A 20061-nucleotide genomic window follows, 5' to 3' on the forward strand; every position below is an offset into this window, starting at 1 on the left:
CCTGCTGAGCATGCTCTAGGAGGCCGTGAAACCTGGGAAACGGCTGAGAAGGGGGCAGGCATGGGGCCATGTTCATTCAGCAGCACAGGGCGGGGCACAGTGAGCTTCTATGTGGGCAATGCTGGGCTGACAGCATTTCTGAGTCAAAAGAAAATAAGGTTTCAGAAGTCTCTGGGTTTAATCTGTGCATTCAGGAGCGTTGAGCCACTGTAAAAGGAACCGTTCCACCCTAGACTAAGCTTTTTCTGGCCCCACATATAGAATTTTGAAAACTCCAGATGGCCCAGAATGGGCCTAGCTGGCTACCTATGGACACTGAACTTCAGATCCACCTAAGGTGCCATTTGGACCAAATTGGACCTGGCTCCCTGGTTCTCCCAGCATCCTCTGGTCCCTACTTGCTGCAGGGCATGGCTGGCATACCTCACCCTCTACCCTGGACTGTCCAGCCCAGGGGTAATGGCTTCCCCTCCCCCTTCACCATATAATCCGGACATTTTGGTGGCCCCACTCTCTTCTCTCACACCCCCACCCCAGGCACACCTTTCTTTTGCAATTTCTCTGCCTCTCCCCATGCATGGCGGCCGAGAGCTGTTCCAAATAAGCCTGCATTTCTACACTTTAACTTGTTTCCCTTGTTTCATGGCTTCAAACATGCTTATCAATGACCAGCAGTTAGAACCGCTTCAGGGCACACAGTAGGTGGAATCTGCCAGTCTTAGAATTAACTCCTGGCTTCCAAGTTGGAGGGAACATGGCCTCCTACTGGCCCTGATGTGATCCCACTAGCAGAGAACCCTCAGATGGCTCAGAGCCCCTCTTCCTCTGTAAGAAACAGATGGGAGGGACAAGGGCCAGCAGCCAAGCTTCCCCACACTGTACCAAGTACAGGCAGCCAGCCGAGCCTGGGGCCTCAGAGGCTCAGCTCATAGCCAGTTGCAGATGGGAGTGTTAATGGTCATTGGCCGCAGGAACCATTTACTTAAGCAATTGTTTTGGCAGCTGGTGAAGAATGCAGGAGGCATCCTAAGCTGCTGATCATTGCTGTGACAGTTACTATGTGGGAAACTGACTGGGGAACCTTGTAAAAGTGCAGGACATGACCTGCATACAAGTCCTGTCATCTCACATTCATCTCAAGCTTTACGCTATAATGCAATAGGAAAAAAAGAAAAAGAAAAAGAAGAAAGCATATATAGCCTTATGTAGACACACATACTCTCTCCCTCTCCCTCTCTCTCTCTCTCCCTCTCTCTCTCTCTCTCTCTGTCTCTCTGTCTCTCTGTCTCTGTCTCTCTCACGTGCTCACACAATAAACTATTCAGAGCAACCTGTGTTAGAAATCAGAACCATTTAAAAATCTAGATCATGTCCTACAGAACCCACCCAGAAAAAGCAGGTTCAAAAACATGGATCAAAACAGCCTGCAAAATGTAGAAATTAGAACAACTTCAAAATAAAACTACAACTGGAATCCAGGGCATACATCGGTACTCACTCACAGAGCACACTGAAGTCACGCAGGAAGCACGGGCCTGGAACTTTTAACTCCTCGAACTTTCCACCTGAAAATCAAACAAGAGCCAACGTTACCATTTACAGTTTGTAATTTTTGAGATCTTTGAAAGATAGCATCTCAACAGAATAAGAAATGCAGTATTTAGTGCCTCGCTAATGCATCTTCTGTCTGTGCATTAGGAATCATCCGAGGAGCTGAGGAGATAGAGCAGTTGGGATAGTACTAGGTTTAACCTCCAGCTGCCTACCCCCACCTACCCACCATCGGCCCTTTCTAAAAAAGTGCATTTATAATGCCAGTGCTGTGGAGGCAAGAAATTCTCTGAGGCAGGCCAGACCACTGACAGAATTTGTCATTTAAAAAAAACATGGACTGTGTCTGAGGAACACCTGAGGTGTCTTTTCGCCTTCACTCAGACACAAGAATACAGAGAGAGTTTAGATTAGAGCACACTTGTGATTATCACAAATTGATCAACAGCCATGGGCCTCACCAAAGTTAGTAACTCAATCTAAAGGTCTTTTTTTTTCCCCCCTCCCCGAGACAGGGTCTCTCCACGTAGCTCTGGCTATCCTGGAACTCACTCTGTAGACCAGGCTGGCCTTGAACTCACAAAGATCTGCCCGCCTCTGCCTCCTGAGTGCTGGGACTAACGGTGTGTGCCACCACCACCCAGCTTCTAAAGGCCATTTTTATTACCTATTCTACAACTTCACTTATATCTGTTAATGACACCAGATCCACAAAGCCATTCCCTTTACTCACAGTTATTTCCAATTCCACATACACTACCATCTAGAAGATAAAAGAATTCCCACAGCCCCAGGAATAGCAGGCTTAATTACTTCCCAGTTGAGAGGCTTAGGGTCTGGCAGGGTCCAACACAGGTGACTTTTATTGGATGGCCAAGTTAGCAAAACCAAACATGGGATTCTCAGTCAAATATGAGTTTCTGACAAACAGGTCATTTTGTACAAGTTAGACTAGGTGTCCTATCCTTTGCCTGGCAAAGACGCTACCCTCCGCAATGCGACCCTGGACGCGGTGTACATGGGAAGATATTTTTAGCATCCTGCAGAAGAGCTCGCAACTTGGACAGGACCAGAGTTGAAGAACAGTGCCTACCTCCTTCTGTAACTCGTCCCCCAGGCCTTCCTGCTCCAAGACCTTCAAAGCAGCCCTGCCTGGCACTTCCAGAGAGAGAAAGGCTTCCTTTGAGTCTAGACTACATCAGAAGACAAGGGTGCATGGTGCCTGTCAATCTTTTCACTGTCACCCTCCTTCTCTTCTGTATGATGTCATTTTTTAAATTTTAAATTTATTTTTTAAAATGTATGCACTTTACATCCTAATTGTAGTCCCCTCCCCCTCCCTCACTCCCCCTTTCCCCTCCCTCAGTCCTCAGAAAGGGGAAGCCCTTCTCCCCGACCAATTGACCTATCATCAGGACTGCCTGCATCCTCTTTCTCTGTGGCCTGGTAAGGCCATCCCATCAGGAGGAGGTGATCAAAGTGGAGACAACAGAACCTGTGACAACGACCATGCCTGTTCCCTTTAATAGGGGACCAATATGGAGTCCGAGCTGCCTATCAGCTACATCTGAGTGGGGGCCTAGGTCCTCTGCATGCATGGTCCTTGATTGGTGCATCAGTCTCCGCCCGGGCCCCTGGGCCCACATTTGTTGGCTTTGTTGGTCTTCTGTGGAGCTCCTGTTCCCTTCCATCCTTCTATCCCGCCATTCATCCACAGGACTCCCTGCCCTCTGCCAAAAGTTCGACTGTGAGACTCAGCTTCTGCTTCCATCCCTGGTGAGTGGAGTCCTTCAGAGGACCTCTGATGTAACTTTTTAACAACTGTTTATTTTACAGAAGCTGAAATAGGAAAGCATGTTTGGCTGGCTCCCATTAAAGCTGTAGGGCAAGCTCCACATTTTGAGGGATTGCTCAAAAACCTGGCAAGGTGGCTCAGTGGGTAAAGGGGCTTGCCCTTCAAGCCTAGCAAGCAGAGATAGAGCCCCAAACTCCACATAAAGGTAAAAGAGGAGAAGTGACTCCCCAAAGTTGTCCTTTGACCTACAGATGTGTGCTGTAGCATGCACACCCCCCCCCCACACACACGTAAGAAATAATTTTAATTTATAAATTCCTCTATAAAAACAACCAGAGTTTTCAAGCTTCTATTCACTTTTTTAAAAAGTTTTCTCTTTGGGCTAGAAAGAAAGCAGCTGAATTTTTTTTTTTTTTTTTTTTTTCCATCTTCAGCTCTGAAACATTCCATTCCATTCATTCCCTGCTGTAGCTGATGGGAGTTCTGCCTGCCTCAACAAATGAACCTCAGTCAGCAACTTGCTTCTTTCTCCACCTGCAAAAGTTTAGAGGGAAACACACACACACACACACACACACACACACACACACACACACACACACACACACACACACACACACTCACTCAAAATGAAACATCAACCACCCAGAGCACTAAGAGGTTTAATTATTGCCTGGAAAGCAACACCCTTCCTCAGCTCTTTGAGACTGATTTTCATAATTACTTACTGATTGAAACTGGGACTTGCAGCCTGGTAACCACATTTCCACATTCATGTTAAGCAATGGCGACTGCAGCTCAGGACCCACGGTCAGGATCAGGGAGCCTGGCCTAGGTAAAAACTAAAGCCGGTTAACCCAGGGGGTAAATCGGCTACTTTTCTCTCTGGTGATTTTTTCCACTCAACTAGCAGCAGAAGATAAACTTAGGCTTGTTCCACGTCACTCACAAGGAGGGAGTGCAGGTGACTGTCACAGGTAAGACCTCAGACCTGTTGGCTCTACCTCCCTCTTCTCTCCCTGACTCTTCCCCTCCCTTCCGCTACTGGTAACTTTTGCTTCCCCCTCATTTTGTGACCCCTCGGCCTCTCTTCTGTCTCTCCATCTCGGTATGTCTCTCTGTCTCACTGCTATCCCTGGCTGTCTCTCATCTCTGTCTCTCACCGTCACTGCTCTCTTTGTCTCTATCCCTCTGCCTGTTTCTCTGTACTGTTGCTCTTGTCCTTCTGTCTGTTTAACCACTCCAGTCAGTCTGAAGTCTCTTCTTAACACGTTCTCCCTGCCTCACTGACTTGACATCTCTTGTTCAATACTCTACCCGCCATGGCTTTGTCCTCTCCCACCCCACAGAATCCAGTCACTTTAACACCAAACAGAAATAACTAACCCACTGAGGGTAATTTTTCAAACCATGTGCACAGAAAACACTATGCACTATGAATTTCACCAAGCTTCTACTTGAAATGAGAGAAAAATTAAAAAGGCAGGCAAGATGGCTCAGAGGGCAAGATGCCTGCCGATCTTAGGGCAGTCCCTAGAGCCCACATGATAGAAGAATTAACCAACTTGCACAAGTTCCCATCAGGTCTGTGCACACCAGTGTTACGGCACTCACATGGGTAACAAGCAAGCACACACGTCTGCACACACATATGTTTAAGAACAGCTAAGTTTTCATTGCGAATCAAATGGCTTCTACTGTATTCATCTAGAACACAGTTCTATATTGGACCACCATTTCCATGTCATAGTTTCCTTAAAAATCTTAAACATTAAAAAGCACCCAAGCTAAAATAGTGACAGAACAATACTTTCCTATCACCTTGAGAGCTACTTTGTATCCACCTTGATAAGTCTGTCGTAGAAAGCCTTTGAACATCGCTAAGCCTTTGAACATCGCTAAGCCTTTGAACATCGCTAAGCAATGCCGAGTAAATACAATATAATGGAACTTAAGGTTCCCTCACTCAACCAAGTAACAGGTTAAGTTGTTGACGAGGATTAGAAACAAGGTTGGAGAATGCAAATGAGATGCCGAGTTATATATTTCCTAATTACAATTTATGATTTTTTAACAAATATTTGGTTTAAAATACTATAGAATAAGGTCCGTTTCCTTTTCTTCTTCTCCTTCTTCTCCTTCTTCTTCTTCTTCTTCACGAAGAGCCTGAAAGCCAGGCACTAAATGTGCACAAGATGGCCAGCCTCGTGGGAAATGCAGAATTATCCTATGTCCAGAACCCAATCCCCAAGTGGGTAACCACAAGGGAGCAAGCATCTTATACCTGCATGGGCCTGGGGGCTATGCAGGGGTAGGGGCTATCAGGGCATTTTTCAGACAAGCTTTTGGCTGTTTGGTTTAGCAAACCTAATTAGGGTCTTCATGAGTAAAATGTTTTATCAAGACAAGTCTCTAGTTTTCTAAAAATTACAAGCTTTTATTCAATTTTTCATTTGGGAGCTAAAATTTCATTGTCAAAACTTCCTGTATATTTATTTGCTAAAGCTGCATGCTGACATGTAACACATTTAAAAAGTATGTCCCTTTATGTAGCAATTATTATGACTATTCATTCTCACACAGGGACCAAAAATAATTAAATCAGTACCAAACATTAAAGAGATAATTATTTTCTTATTTCCTGGACAAAATTTTCTCATGCATTATACATGTTTATTTTATCCGTTATTGCTCTAACACATTAAACCAACTCCATGATATCAAAAGTAGCATTCATCAGAAATAAAATTCTTTTATCATTATAATTAGAAAAATAAGGTTGTTGTAAAGGAGTGTCAAAGTGATTGACAAGAATCACAGATGAAGAATAAGATATATCACTAAACCAGCACAAGAGATAAAGTGCACAGAAATAACTCAAAGTGACCATCATGAACTGAAAAACATCAATTTACTCACAGATAAGAGATAAAATTTTTTTTAAAAATCAATGCAACTGGCATGTTGGCACATGCCTGTAATCCCGACACTCAGGGACTTGGAGGCAGGCAGATTTCTGTGAGTTCAAGGCCAGCCTGATCTACAAAGCCAGTTCCAGGACAGCCAAGGCTACACAGAGAAACCCTGTCTCAAAACAAAACAAAACAAAACAAAACAAAAAGTGTAGGTTCACAGCACATGCAGGAAATGTAAGAGAAAAGTCTCCCCCCCCCAAAAAAATAAAACAAACAGAAAATTGCAAACTCTTATGACTGCCATGAGAAATGCAGGAAATGTGCTAGTAGACGGTAAAGGTACAGGCATGTCTAGATAATAAACAACCAACCATGATAGCTCGGAATGCCAAAGGGGAAAGACCTGCATTTGATTTCTAAAAGACATGGCCCATGAGCACGCACAGAGAGCATGCACATCCGTAGAAAGCACCGCACCTCACACTGGCCCACAACAACGAGCAATCATCTATACTCCCTTACTTTTTGAATAGTGTTTCCAGTCTTCATGGGAATATGATAAAACATCTGGCAGTTTATCAGAGATCCATTTAAACCAGGGTCTAAGCCTGCCCTAAGCTTCAGCACGTGCAGACTCTACTTCCACGTGTGCACCAGACCCACGTTAAATCTGCAGTAACCAGACCATCCAAACACCTGCCAGAATCTTTGAGGCCAGCTTCTCCTCCACGCCACATATGAAACACTTCTTTGTTCTCCATCGAAAACATAAATTCCTGTCCATGTGTCCCAAGGACTCCATCCCACCTTTACTATTGTTTTGTTGTTTTGTTTTGTTTTCCAGCACCTTCCTCTATTCCCTGCCTTCCAGACTTTTTTGACTCTGACTTTAGTAGCCTTACTCCACATAGCAGTGCTCAAGCGCCCATAAGTCTTCTCAAAATACTCTTGACTTTGTACTTCAGTCGAGATTTGGTTCTCTCTTAAAGATACTGCATGTTCTCCTGACACAAACTTCTTCTCTCACGTTCGTGTAGAAAGTCTACCTACTTAGCACTGTAACCAGTGGTTGGGTCCTTTCCTAAGCCTCAAGGCGTTCTCCTCCATTCCAGTTTACCATTCCCTATGCACCAGTCGCACAGAAGACCTCCACATCTCCTCTTGCTACATTTCCCAGCTACACTGTTTCTTGCCCCCTCTCACTCTCACTCCCAACCTTCTCCTTATCCGGGTACCACAGCTCACACAAACTGTCTGCAGCATCCCAAATGCCCAAGGAACCACAACTCATCTTGTCAGGAAAACCTCTTCTATCCTAACCCAGGTGTTTCCGAAACAGTAGCCGTGTCAGTTCTAGTCCTTTTGTGCCATTTTCTCCTCTCTTAGGTCTTTTTCACAGCTAGTAGTGTCTGTGCATTTAATTTGCAAAAGTGGCACAGTATATAATAAGCGCCCGTTGATTTACGAGTGGAATGATGGACAGCAGCATAAATGAATTGATGACAAGAATAATATAAACTCCACCTGTTGAGATTTAGGCAGCGGAACTATGCCCCGGAATCCATAAAGTCACAGCATGTGACAGATCTCACATGGGAGGTTTACTAAGGGAGGGGACATGAAGGCTGCCTCAGGGAGAGGGTGGAGAAATAAAGGGTGTGGGGGAAGAGAAAAGGTCCTTTTATAGGTGGTGTGCAGCTCTTGGCAACAATGGGAATATGTCACATTTTGGCGGCTGTGATGACATGTCCTGCTGTGGCCAACTCCCTGGACCTGGCCATGGAGAGACTGATTGCTAACATTCCTCCCTTTTTGGTTATTAAAAAAGAGGAGGAACTGCAAGGAGGTGATGGTGAGACAGGGATACGGGCATCATTCACGCTTTCAGACCGCCTCCTGCTGCCTAAAAGCACTGTCATTTCCTGGGTACAGTTGATCCTCGTCATCTGGGCACACCAAGCAGCCATTAGTATCAGCCTCTGTAGTGGAGTTGTGTCCCCTCCCTTAATAAACCTCCCACATGAGATCTGTCACATGGTGTGACTTTATGGATTCTGTCACATAGTTCTGCCACCTACACCTCGGCATTTGGTGCTGAGGCTTGACAGGCTCTCCTGCTGTTTGTGTTTCCCCATCATGGGTTGAAGCCGTGCCTGGACCCCATTTCCGGTCCACCTGGAACAGGCTGTACATTCCTGCATCCAACCCCAACGGATTGGTGAGTTTCTTCTTCCTAGTCAGTGGAAACATATCCCTGGCTCCGGGGAACTGACTGTTGATTGTCCAGTGCCCCTCTGGTACCCTTGGAGGTGAAGGACACTCCCACCCCGGCCATGGTCTTTATGGCTACAGTCAGCCCTTTTTACAGACCTTCATCCAGACTTTTTCTCCTGGGTAAAGTTTCCTGGTTCTCCTCCTCCTTCTTCTTCTTCTTCTTCTTCTTCTTCTTCTTCTTCTTCTTCTTCTTCTTCTTCTTCTTCTTCTTCTTCTTCTTTTTCTTCTCCTTCTTCTTCTTCTTCTTCTTCTTCTTCTTCTTCTTCTTCTTCTTCTTCTTCTTCTTCTTTAAGAAGGAGGTTGTTTTGTTTTGTCTTGTTTTTATTTAAATAATTTATTCAGATTACATCTCAATTGTCGTCCCCTCACTTGTATCTTCCTGTTCCCCCCTCCCTCTTTCACCCTATTCCCCTGCCCTAGACCTGTGACAGGAAGGGACCTCCTCCCCCACCATATGATCACAGCTTATCAGGTCTCCTCTGGGTAGCCTGTTTACCCTTCCTTTGAGTGCCAGGTTTCCTCTTCTACCAACATGGTTTCCCCCTGCCTCTCACAAATCCTAGCACTAGGTGAACCATATCTGCTCAGGCATTTTGCCCTATGCCTGGCCAGCCTATGATGACCTCTGGACAGCCTGTACTGACTCATTCTAGTCCTATCTGTGTCCTTGGGACACCTGAGGCTCAGGCCCGTGACACCTCTCCTCACCCATGGGAACACTGTCTTCATCCATACCTCTAAGCCCCCACCATCACTGAAATGCACTGTGGAGAACTTCAAATCCCTACACCGAGTGCCCAAGCTAAAGGCTTCTGCGCTTACATGCCTTTGCAGCCAAACTTGGCCCCAATGTCCCTTAGATAATGGATCCAAATGGCCGCCGAATGGCACCCTAGATCCCACTATTATATAGGATCTTTACAATTACTGCTTGTGATTGGGTAAACGGAAGAAAGTTCCCTATGTTCAAGTTTTCTCTTATCTTACTCCAAACCTTCCCTTTGTTCTTCCTGTTTCCGCACTCAGCTCCTTATAGCTATGAAGTTTCAACCAGAAGAAACCTCTAACACCGCTTAGTATGCTTCCATAGATTTGTGCATTGGTACCTCTGAAAAACAAAGGATGCTGTTTATGATGAACAGAAGCCCCAGGAACACCAGAGGTGCCACTCAAGTTGTTACACTGGGGCTGTCCTGCTCAGAACTGAAGAAGGCATAATTCTAATAATTTAAAATATTGAAGACCTCAAGCTAAGGGTAAATGATTAGAACATTTCAGAAGCAACATCCAAGTCCAATAGACCAGATAATGTCCAAATATTTAACCTTTACATATATTAATACACATTCTATATAATGCCAATACATCATTTAAAAATATTTATGTATAACCTTTTGAATATTTTATATAGTCTCTAGATATGTAAGCATATTTATCATGTGTATATTATCATGGTGTTAAATATTTAATGTGTTTTGTATTATATTACATATATATTTAATACATGTGTATTAATATATGTATGTATTTAAATAAAGACAAAGGCTAACTTTGTGATTTCATTTAGGCCCTTTACTTAGATTCTGAATAACATAGAATACAAAGCAACTTACATGAAAATGTGTATAAGGTTTTATTTTATTGCAAAGTTAAAATCAAGAGTCCCTTTCTACAACCTTGGTAGAAATAAGACATCAAGAATGGAGACCTCCATTACTGCATGAATAACTACACCTTAGTGTATAAAATTTCATTTGGAAGCGTCAGTGACTGAACACAGGAAAACATCCAATGTGACTGTACATTATTACTGTTTGAATTTGTTCTGGTTGGTCCATTCAAAATACTCTAAAAATGTGTGAGTGCCCTGCCATAAGTTAGAGTCACCTGAATAGGGATCCATTCCTAAGAACTGGTTGCCTTAGCTGATGTGGGAAGACCCACCTAAGTGTTGACAGTGCCTTCTGATAACAGCCCAGGTGACAGGGGTGTGGGTGGCAGCGGAGTACTCCCCTTTGAGAAAAGATCAGTCCCATTCCTTTGTTTGGCGTACTGTCTGCCATGGATTTGATATACATGCCTGCTGCTGATTCTTTCACTGGTAGCAGAACCAGTCTTTCCAGGTTTCTATCGCTGACTAAGGACCAGCAGCTCTCCATGATTTTCAGGTTAGACTGGGACTGCCAAGAGGCCCAAACATATGAACCATGGAGCTACAGGATTGTGGGAGTCCACAGTGTGAGAAAGCCACTGCTAGGTTCTCAACCCTTCAGGTATGAGACTAGATTGGTTACTCTTTTACCATAAGCTGATTCAATAAATGTTTCATATAGACATAGGTAGATATGGATACAGATACATATTCATCCTATGGGCTCTGTTCCTCTAGAGAACAGAATAGAAATATTCACAAAGTTAACAAAGATGTTTTCCACTCTTAACATTCTGTGACTATTTCTATTCTTAAGCCACAAGAAGAAAATCTAAAATAGATCCTAATGGCATGGACTTGGTCTTTGCCTTTCAGAGTTATTCATGTATTTCTGAACTATAAGGTCTTTTAAAGGACATGAACTATTTTTACTGTTAACTCAGCATCTTGTGATGACACAACACTCTTACCACACAAGTACAATGGAGACTACAGAAGGAACTACCCAACTTCCTAACCCCATACAGACCATTCAGTGCAGAGCTGCGGATTTTAGATTCTCCAAATAGGTCACCTCCATTACCATCACACATTTGTGAGATTTTTTTTAAGGATTTATTTCTTATTATGTATACAGTATTCTGCCTGGATATACACCTGTAGGCCAGAAGAGGGCATCAGATCACATGGTTGTGAACCACCATGTGGTTGCTGGGAACTCAGGATCTTTGGAAGAGCAGGCAGCGCTCTTAACCACTGAGCCATCCCTCCAGCCCCATCACAAATGAGTTTTGAAAAAAATAGAGAGAGCAAGTGAAAGTAGAGTGAAAGAGATACAGACAGACAGACAGAGTCAGAGGAAGAGAAAGAGAGAGAGGGGAGAGAGAGAAAGAGAGAGAGAGAGAGAGAAAGAAAGAGAGAGAGAGAGAGAGAATAAATGTAAAAACACAGGTGGCCAATGATTCCATGCTAGGTCTGAGATGTCTTGGGTGCACTAAACTGTTCCAAACCTTCACACACACAGCCTCTGTACAGTTCAGTTGTGTTAGAGAGCTCTCCTTGTTGGGACCAAACACTTGAGATAATCAACTTGAAACAAATGAAGGATTATTTTGGCTCACCACTTCAAGTCATTTAGCCCGTGTCACTTTAGGCCTGTGGTAGCATGCTACCTTACACAGGAGTCTGGTGTGTGTCTCCTGGTGCTGAGAAGCAAACACAGAAGACAGGTCTGTGTCCCCAATGGCTGCCTTAAGGGAATGCTCCAGTGACCTAACCTTCTCCCCCTAGTGCCACCAGCTAAGGCCCCACCACTTCCCAAAGGTCACAGAGGCTGGTAAGTAGTCTTTTAACATACAAGTCTTTAGGGGACTTTAAGATTCAAATTACAATATAAGTGATTTTTGCTTTTTAATAGCATTTGAGTAATGTTTCTTACTGGATCAGTTAATACTTTGAATAAAATAGGTTTTTTTTTTTTTAATTGACAGGTATGGAACAAACAAAACTGCACAACAATTAAAATTAATCAACAACAACCCCCAAAACACCAGGAAGTTGCCAATAGATGAAAGAAGCTATCAATAACTTATTTCCTCTATTTATTCAAAGTGAATACCCTCTATGCATTTTCTACTATAAACACATAGATTGCCAGCATCACTCAGGAAAACTATTAACACCAGATTGAATTCTTTTATGTTTCAAGATCATGCGTTCACATCAAACATGAGAAGGGGGAAAGTATGGAAGAAAGCAATACTAGATCAAAGAATTTAGGTCTAATTTGGAGGGAGGATAGATAAATGCTCCTCATCCCTTCAGAACCTGTATGACGATTTATCCCAGATCTTCCTTCCCAGTGCTCCCAGAAGCAACCTCACTGACCTCAATGCAGCATGCCAACCAGCCCCTTCCAATTTGAAAGAGAACCTATTAGCCAGCCCCAGGGCAGGCTTATAATAGATTTCTACAAAACACAAAGCAAACTAATTGCCCGGAGTGCTCTCTTTCCTTTGTTTGTTATACAACATGCCAAATGGCTCTTGGTTTAGAAACAGCATTCATAGAGTTTGGAGTATGTAAACAAATGCACTTCTAAGACACCAGTGTGATAGCACACACTTCATATGCATACATTTATCCTCTGCCCCTCACTTGAGCAGATATTAAATATCATCACCGTTTTCAAGGAGAGAGAGCTGAGTCTTCCAGAATTTGAATAGCTCCTCCAAAGATGCCCAGAAAATATATTGGTAGCTCTACACAATCTTGTCCCAGACGCTGTTCTTAGATGATGCAATAAATGATCACCCCTATAAAACAACTTTCCTTCCTTCCATGAAAGCATTTTGAAAACTTCTTTTGTCTCAACCCTAAGATAGTTAACCACCATCTGGAAAATTCCCTAAGTTGCCAGTGACTTAACACTGCAACTGCTAGCCATTGTAACCACTGTTACCATTGCTCATGGTCCCAACATGAAGCCTGTAACAGTCGTTTACATTTTGCAGAATATTTTTCTATATAATTAAGAGAATTTCTTCTCCTGGGTTCCCTGGGAAGCCTCAGGCCACCCTGATCAGCAAAGCAGGTAGGCTAACTTCAGATCATCACCTCTCCCTCCATTCCTCAATCCCCCAGTCTCATCCCCAGCTCTGTAGCAGACCTCTCCACACTCTCTGCCTCCATTCCCGGGGACTAGGCAGATCCCGGTGGAATGCCCTGCTTTACTCCCTCCAGTGGAGATACCTCTCCCTCCCCCAGCCCATCATCATCATCATCATCATCATCATCATCATCGTCATCATCATCATCATCACCCTTATATGTCAGCTCCCAATACCTAGAAACACCTTTCATCTGGAAAACCCAGTGGCTGAACCTACCACCACACTCTCCTAAGAACTAGGGAAGGCAACAGAAGCCACAGAACAAAACATGCATCCAACAAAGGCAAGACCAGATATCATCAGCTAGAATTACAATCTTCCCAAACCTGGATGCCTGAATGGCAGTGTAAAAAGCACAGTCAATAACAGCCAGGACAATGTGTCATCATTAGAGCAAAGATATCCTACAACAGTAGATCCTGAATATTGCAACACAGCTGAAGCACAAGAAAAAGACCATAAAACAGCCTTTATGAATATGATAGAGGTCCTTAAAGAGGAAAAGAATAAATGCCCTAAGGAAATCTAAGAAAAAAATAAACAGTGGAAGGAAATGAATGAAACAGCTAAAGACCTGATAGTAGAAATAGAAGCAATAAACAATACTCAAACTGAGGGAAATCGGGTAATGAAAAATTTAGGAACTCAAGCAGGAACCTCAGAGGCAAGATTCACCAACAGAATACCATGATGGAAGAAAGAATCTCAGAAATTGAAGACATGATAAAAGAAATCGATATCTCAGTTGAAGAAAAACTTGGCACAAAACATCCAGGAAATATGGGACACCATGAAAAGACCAAATATAAGAACAATAGCAGTAAAGTAAGAAGAAGAAGCTCAGCTCAAAGGCACAGAAAATACTTCAACACAATTATAGAAGAAAATTTCCCTAACTTTTTGAGATACAAGAAACATACAGAATACCAAATAGACTGGACCCGAAAAGAAAGTCCCCTGGACACATAATAACCAAGGTATTAAACATATAGAGCAAAGAAAGAATAATAAAAGCTACAGGGGAGAAAGACCAAGTAACATATAAAAGTGGACCTTTTAGAATAACTTCTCAATAGAAACTTTAAAAGCCAGAAGGTCCTGGGCAGATGTACTATAGACTCTAAAAGTCTGCAGATACCAGGCCAGACTACTATAGCCAGCAAAACTTTCAGTCCCCATAAAGGAAGACATTCCATGATAAAATGAAATTTAAGCACTATCTGTCTGCAGACCTAGCTCTACCGAAGGTGCTGGGGGAAAACTTAAACCTAAAAGAGAGTTGCTTGTTATTGGTTTTTTTTTTTTTTTTTTGTTTTGTTTTGTTTTTTTTTTTTTTTAATAAGCAGGGAAAATTGGAAATGTGCTAGATATTAAATGATTAAAAACAAGATTGCTGTTGATTCTCTTAGGGATGATACTGTATAATTGGTGATCTAGAAAACTGTTCCTGTTCTTGGGGTGCTTTCTGACGTACTTAGAGGTGGGAAAGTATAAATGAAATGAGAGAGGAGAGGGCAGATACAGCAGTGTGCAGCATCCTAGCTGGAGACACATGGCCCGCTCCCCTTTGCAGTAACTGTTCTGCATGTTACCCCACTGTGCCTCTGTTCCCACCATGGGCACTCTGCTCAGCACACCTAGAATCCATCTGCTTCCTGTTCTAGCGCTCAGCCTCCACCAGCCAGTTCAGCCAAGCATTCAGGGGGAAGGCTGTTCCACACTCTGAACTCCTTATTTCCTGAGGGCAACAGTGTAGAAAGGGAGGCCTGAATTATGGCTGTTCTCAGCCAGGTTCAGCTCGCAAGCCTTTCCGGCTACCTCCCTACAGTGTGATCATTAACCACACAAAATAGAAATCTGCCAAACCTGGAGCCTCCACCGGACACAAATAACAACCACTGGAGTTCTTGAGGTCTTACCATCCTCCAGGCACCAAGTCTCCTTGAGTACCCTAATTCATGGATCCCCATGTGGGATTAGGCATCATCATTAATCAGTATCATTAGGCACTACTATCAAGAAGTGAATGAAACACTCAAATAAAAGGCAAAAATGGGAACTCAGAAATCGCGTCCAGAAGGCTAAGTCATCTCTGCTTTGCAAGGCAGGAGCTATGTTGATGCCCTCTCTCCTAAAACCATTAATGCTAGCCCCACCTCCACCCAAGTTCCTGCCTGTCTCAGCACCCACAGTCATTTATCATGAGAAAGAATGCACCTCAATCAAAATCACAGCTTGCTTCCTGACACAGGTTTAGTCTACGCTGCAATCAAAGGAAGAATAGCAAAGATGTATGACCTCATCCCATCATGGCTCCCAGCGCATTTCTGAGTGGCCTTGGTGCCTCTGCTCCCATCTTTCTTTCCACACATTGCTGTTAGAAAGCTCCAAAGACCCAACTAGGTGTTCCCCTCAACATCACTGCAAACACTTTTTAAGGAGGAAAAAAAAAAAGCTCCAAACATCCCATGGGCACAGAATAAAGGTCTTGGGAGACCTTCAAAGATTAAATCTTAGAAAGCAGCAAATAAATTGCATGAACATGTGTTTGCTTGTTTGTTTGTTTTTGTTGTTTGTCCGGGGGGCGTGGGGGGAGGAAAAGAAACAAAGATATTCAGAATGTGCTTCCAGTACACCATGACAGTGCAGGGAAAAAAAACAGTAGTTGTCATTAATAAACTAGGAAGTCTTCCTAGAATGTCATACAGAAATTAGAACAAATGAACTGTCACTATAGCAACAACATGGATGAACCCTAACATAATGTCAACTAAAGGAAGCCAGCCACTAAAGTGCGCCCCGGGGCTCGGGACGTAGCTCAAGGGGCACCGCTCAGCTAGCATGGCCAAGGCTATGTCTCCAATCACTGGGACTGGAGGAAAACAAAGGAATGTGATTTTTTTTTATTATTATTATGGGAGCTGGGGCAATGGCCCAATTGGTAAAGTGCTCACTTTGTAAGCACAAGGGCCTGAACTTGAGCCCCAGCACTTTTGCTTAGTTTTGCCTAGGAATTGTGGTTTGTTTGAGTTTTTAGGCTTTTTAAATGAGTTCTTTGTCTACACGTATGTGTGTGCGTGCACACATCACATACAAATACCAGGAACATGGCCCACACTTGTAATCCTGGTGCTGGGGAGCAGAGAGAAGGTCCTTGGGTCTAACTGGCCATACAATCTATGCTCACAGATGAGCTTCAGGCCACTGAAAGTTCCGTTCTCAAAGAAGGTAGATCTCACGCACGGACATACACACATACACACACACAAATATATATATATGTATGTATATATATACACATATATACATTTTTTTAGTATGCACTAGGACAGTCTGGGCTGGAGAGGTGCAAATCTTTAACCTCTACGTATATTAATATACATTCCATATAATGCTAATACATCATCATTTTAAAATATTTATGTACATATAACCTTTTAAATATTTTATGTAATCCCTAGGTATATAAACATATATATGGATATATATATATATATCCTTCAGTGCTAGTATGGAATCATCAGCCACTTGTGCTTGTACATTTATTCTCTTTTTTTGTTTCAAAACTCACTTATGGATGTGTGCTGGGAATGGAAACAGCCTATTGGAGAATCAATGCCTGGCTGCACTGGCTGTGCCTCTGTAGAGGCTGAGCACTGCAACCTGAAGCAGATGCTCCTGCTGTCAGATGACAAAGCCAGTGAGCACACTAGGTCCCTCGGTTGGATTCTAGGGGTGCTGAGCAGAATGCCCATGGTGGGAACAGAAGGCACAGTAGGGTAATATGCAGAACAGTTACTGCAACGGGGAGCCGGCCATGTGTCTCCAGCTAGGATGCTGCACAAACAGTTGCCTGTTCATATATGCACATACAATTCCAATAGTGGAAAAGGATAGTGACCAAGATGGGGCATGACAGAGGGGTCATCGGTAAGGATCTATCTCTCGACAGGAATACCTTTCAAACTGCGCTCTTTCTGTAAGCATGCTACACTTCGACAGAAGATTTATATAAAGGTGTAAATACAGAATAACACCTTGCACCAAGAGCTCTCCTGCTAAGCATCTGAAGCAGCCCCAGAAATGGTGGTGTTACATAAAATCATCTACGTAAAGACAGAGAAGAGCTCAAGGCAATTTGGAGGCAACATCTAAGTCTATATGTAAAGTGAAATTAGACACAGTCCCAGCAACAGCTGACAAATAACTCTGCAGGCATTAGCAAGACTTGCTGGGAGGGAAGTAATTACAGAGGCCTTTGATCTTCTATTATGTCTTCTATCTGGGATCTCAAAAAAGCCAATAAACAAGAGAGGCCTCCACAAAGCCACCTGTGGCTTCATCTGCTCACAGCCCAAGCCAGATCTAGTCACCTTTGTACACAGCCACACAAACCAGGAGAGAAAACTTCGTGAAACAAAGCAAGATTTCGTACCAAGACCTGTTTTGTTTGTTTGTTTTTTCTTAGACTCTTTCTTTAAATAAATGTGTGTATGTGTCGTGCCTGGTGCCAGTGCAGTACTCTTAACTGCCGACGCCGCTCTCCAGCCCCTGTATCAGATTGCTAAAAGCAAGAAGAGAGCCTGAGAGAGGTAGCGCAGCCTGTCTCCCCACACCTCCCAGTGCTGTCTGACTTCCTCAGTAGATGTTACTTGCCCTGAATGGCGTTGTCATGGTCTCACCCACATACCTCACCCAAATCTAACCGCTCATTTCAAGCCTTACATTTCAGAATCCGGCCTTTGTTGGGAAACAGGCTCACTGCAGATATAATTAGGTAAGATGAGCTCATTCGGGAGAAGGGTGGGGTCTCATCCACCTAGCTGGTGTCCTCTTGAGAAGGGTACATTTGGGTACAGACATGCCCACAGGGAGAAGAACATCAGAGGAAGACTGGGAGTTATGCTGTCACAAACCAAGGAAGTACCAAAAGCAGGAGAAAGGGACACAGAGGGGACAGAGGAGCAAAGCCAGCTGTGCCCTGGCTTTCAGTTTCCCCTCAGAGCGTTTCTGCTGTGTGCGTGTGTGTCCTCCCACACCTACCTCTGACCCCCATTGGACCCTTTGCCATTAATACTATGGTGGTTCTATTGCGCCAACACCCTCACAGTCACAGTTGGGGGGTTGACTATCAAAGCAGTGCCACTCTTGCTTAAGAGACTAAGAAACAAGCACGGAACAAAACCAACTACCTGGAACTGCACACTGCAGCTGAGTATAGAATTTAGGAAGCAAGGGAGACTGCGCTGCAGAAAACTGTAAGAAGTAAAGCATAAAAGAAATGACAGACTCCCCAAGCCTGGGGACTCCGATGGGAGTCCTCTGTGTGGAATGGCCTCTCTTACAGCCAACGGTGGGAACAAAAGCACCTTCCTGAAGGTGCCTTCTAACCTCACAAATCTAAACAATGCCATACAGCTTCCTGTGGGTGATTCCCACTGTGGGAATGAATTAGTTTCCAAATACCTGAATCTGCTTTAAAAAAAAAAAAAAAAGAATGTAGTTACTGGGGGAAAAGGCATTCAGGGTTGGGGAGGGTGACTGGAAATGGCATTTTAATAAGTAATGAGACTTCTAGGGAGCCTGGTAGTTCACAGCCATTTTTGAACTTTAACACAGAATGAATCTATGCTGTCTTCCAAAAATGTCAGTCCAGCAAAAACCATACACTCTGCAGTGAGCTTCAAATGCAGCCACGGGAAAACAAAAAACAAAAAAACAAGTCTCTGAAAGCAAGCTCCATTAGGGTGGGTTTTATGATTTGAACTCTGGTAGATGCCCACTATGGCTCAAGTCCAAATTGCATTAAATGTCTGTAATATTTAAATTGGACTTAATATTAGCTGGAACTATGCGGCTAGAGTCAAATTCTACAAAATGCAAATGCACTCATTTAAGACACTAATAGAATGTCCATGCGTGCTGGGTACTAAAAGGTTGGCCAGTGTGGAACAAGTACTAGCTGCTCTCATGGGCTTTATAGCTTAACTCCGCTCTCACAGGCTTTACAGCCTAGCTCACAAGGGTGCAGTTCAAAGGTGGTTCCATAGCTGGTGTGCTGGCACACACCTGTCATCCCAGCACTGGGGAGGCTAAGCTGTGAATTCAAGACCAGCCCGAACTACACAGTGAGACCCTGCTCTAAAGTCAGACAAACAAAACAGGTTAAATTCTGGAACAGTAGTATTAGAAGTTTCTATTTATTCTTCCAAGCTTTGAAATTAGTCACACCTCTGCAACTATCTTTGAAACCAGTAGCCATAACTGGGCTTGGACTCACCTTGGTGAGCTGTATAGAAACTCCCTTTATGCTGTGTGGAAGCCAAGAAGCGAAGACGTGACCACTGGGGAGCACTCATTACCCCAGCTTACAGGCATTTTTCAAGCACCAGTTTACAGGAAGGGATTATGCCCTCCAAATCCTCAAAGACAATGAGGATTATGGATTATCCATTGTGAATATGGAAGAAAGCAATAGGCAAGCCAAATGATGATTCCACTGTAGCCAGACACAGGGACCCCTGCCTGGGGCCATGGCACATTCCTGGAGTAGGTAAGGATAGAAGATGACATCAGAAATACCATCACCATTGCAAATTGGATTCCCTCAGTCCAGGGACCCTCGGCTGGCCTGTGGTGAGATGCTGTGACCTGACATCTTTAGCCTACCAGACAAACTAGCCATGTTGATTGTCACATTCC

At 43.6% G+C, this 20061-nt stretch overlaps 1 long non-coding RNA gene across 1 annotated transcript in view; it reads right to left on the reverse strand.

The window, feature by feature from the left end:
• Positions 1–1505: 1505 nt before the first annotated feature.
• The window catches only part of LOC127207447 (uncharacterized), a 35442-nt gene continuing 16886 nt past the window's right edge, over positions 1506–20061 (reverse strand). Inside the window, exon 3 of the long non-coding RNA XR_007832913.1 lies at positions 1506–1565. This is a non-coding gene — a long non-coding RNA (uncharacterized LOC127207447). The remainder of the gene's footprint in view (positions 1566–20061) is intronic.

The sequence above is a fragment of the Acomys russatus genome, chromosome 24 (genome assembly GCF_903995435.1).
Source record: "Acomys russatus chromosome 24, mAcoRus1.1, whole genome shotgun sequence".
NCBI classification, from domain to species: Eukaryota; Metazoa; Chordata; class Mammalia; order Rodentia; family Muridae; genus Acomys; species Acomys russatus.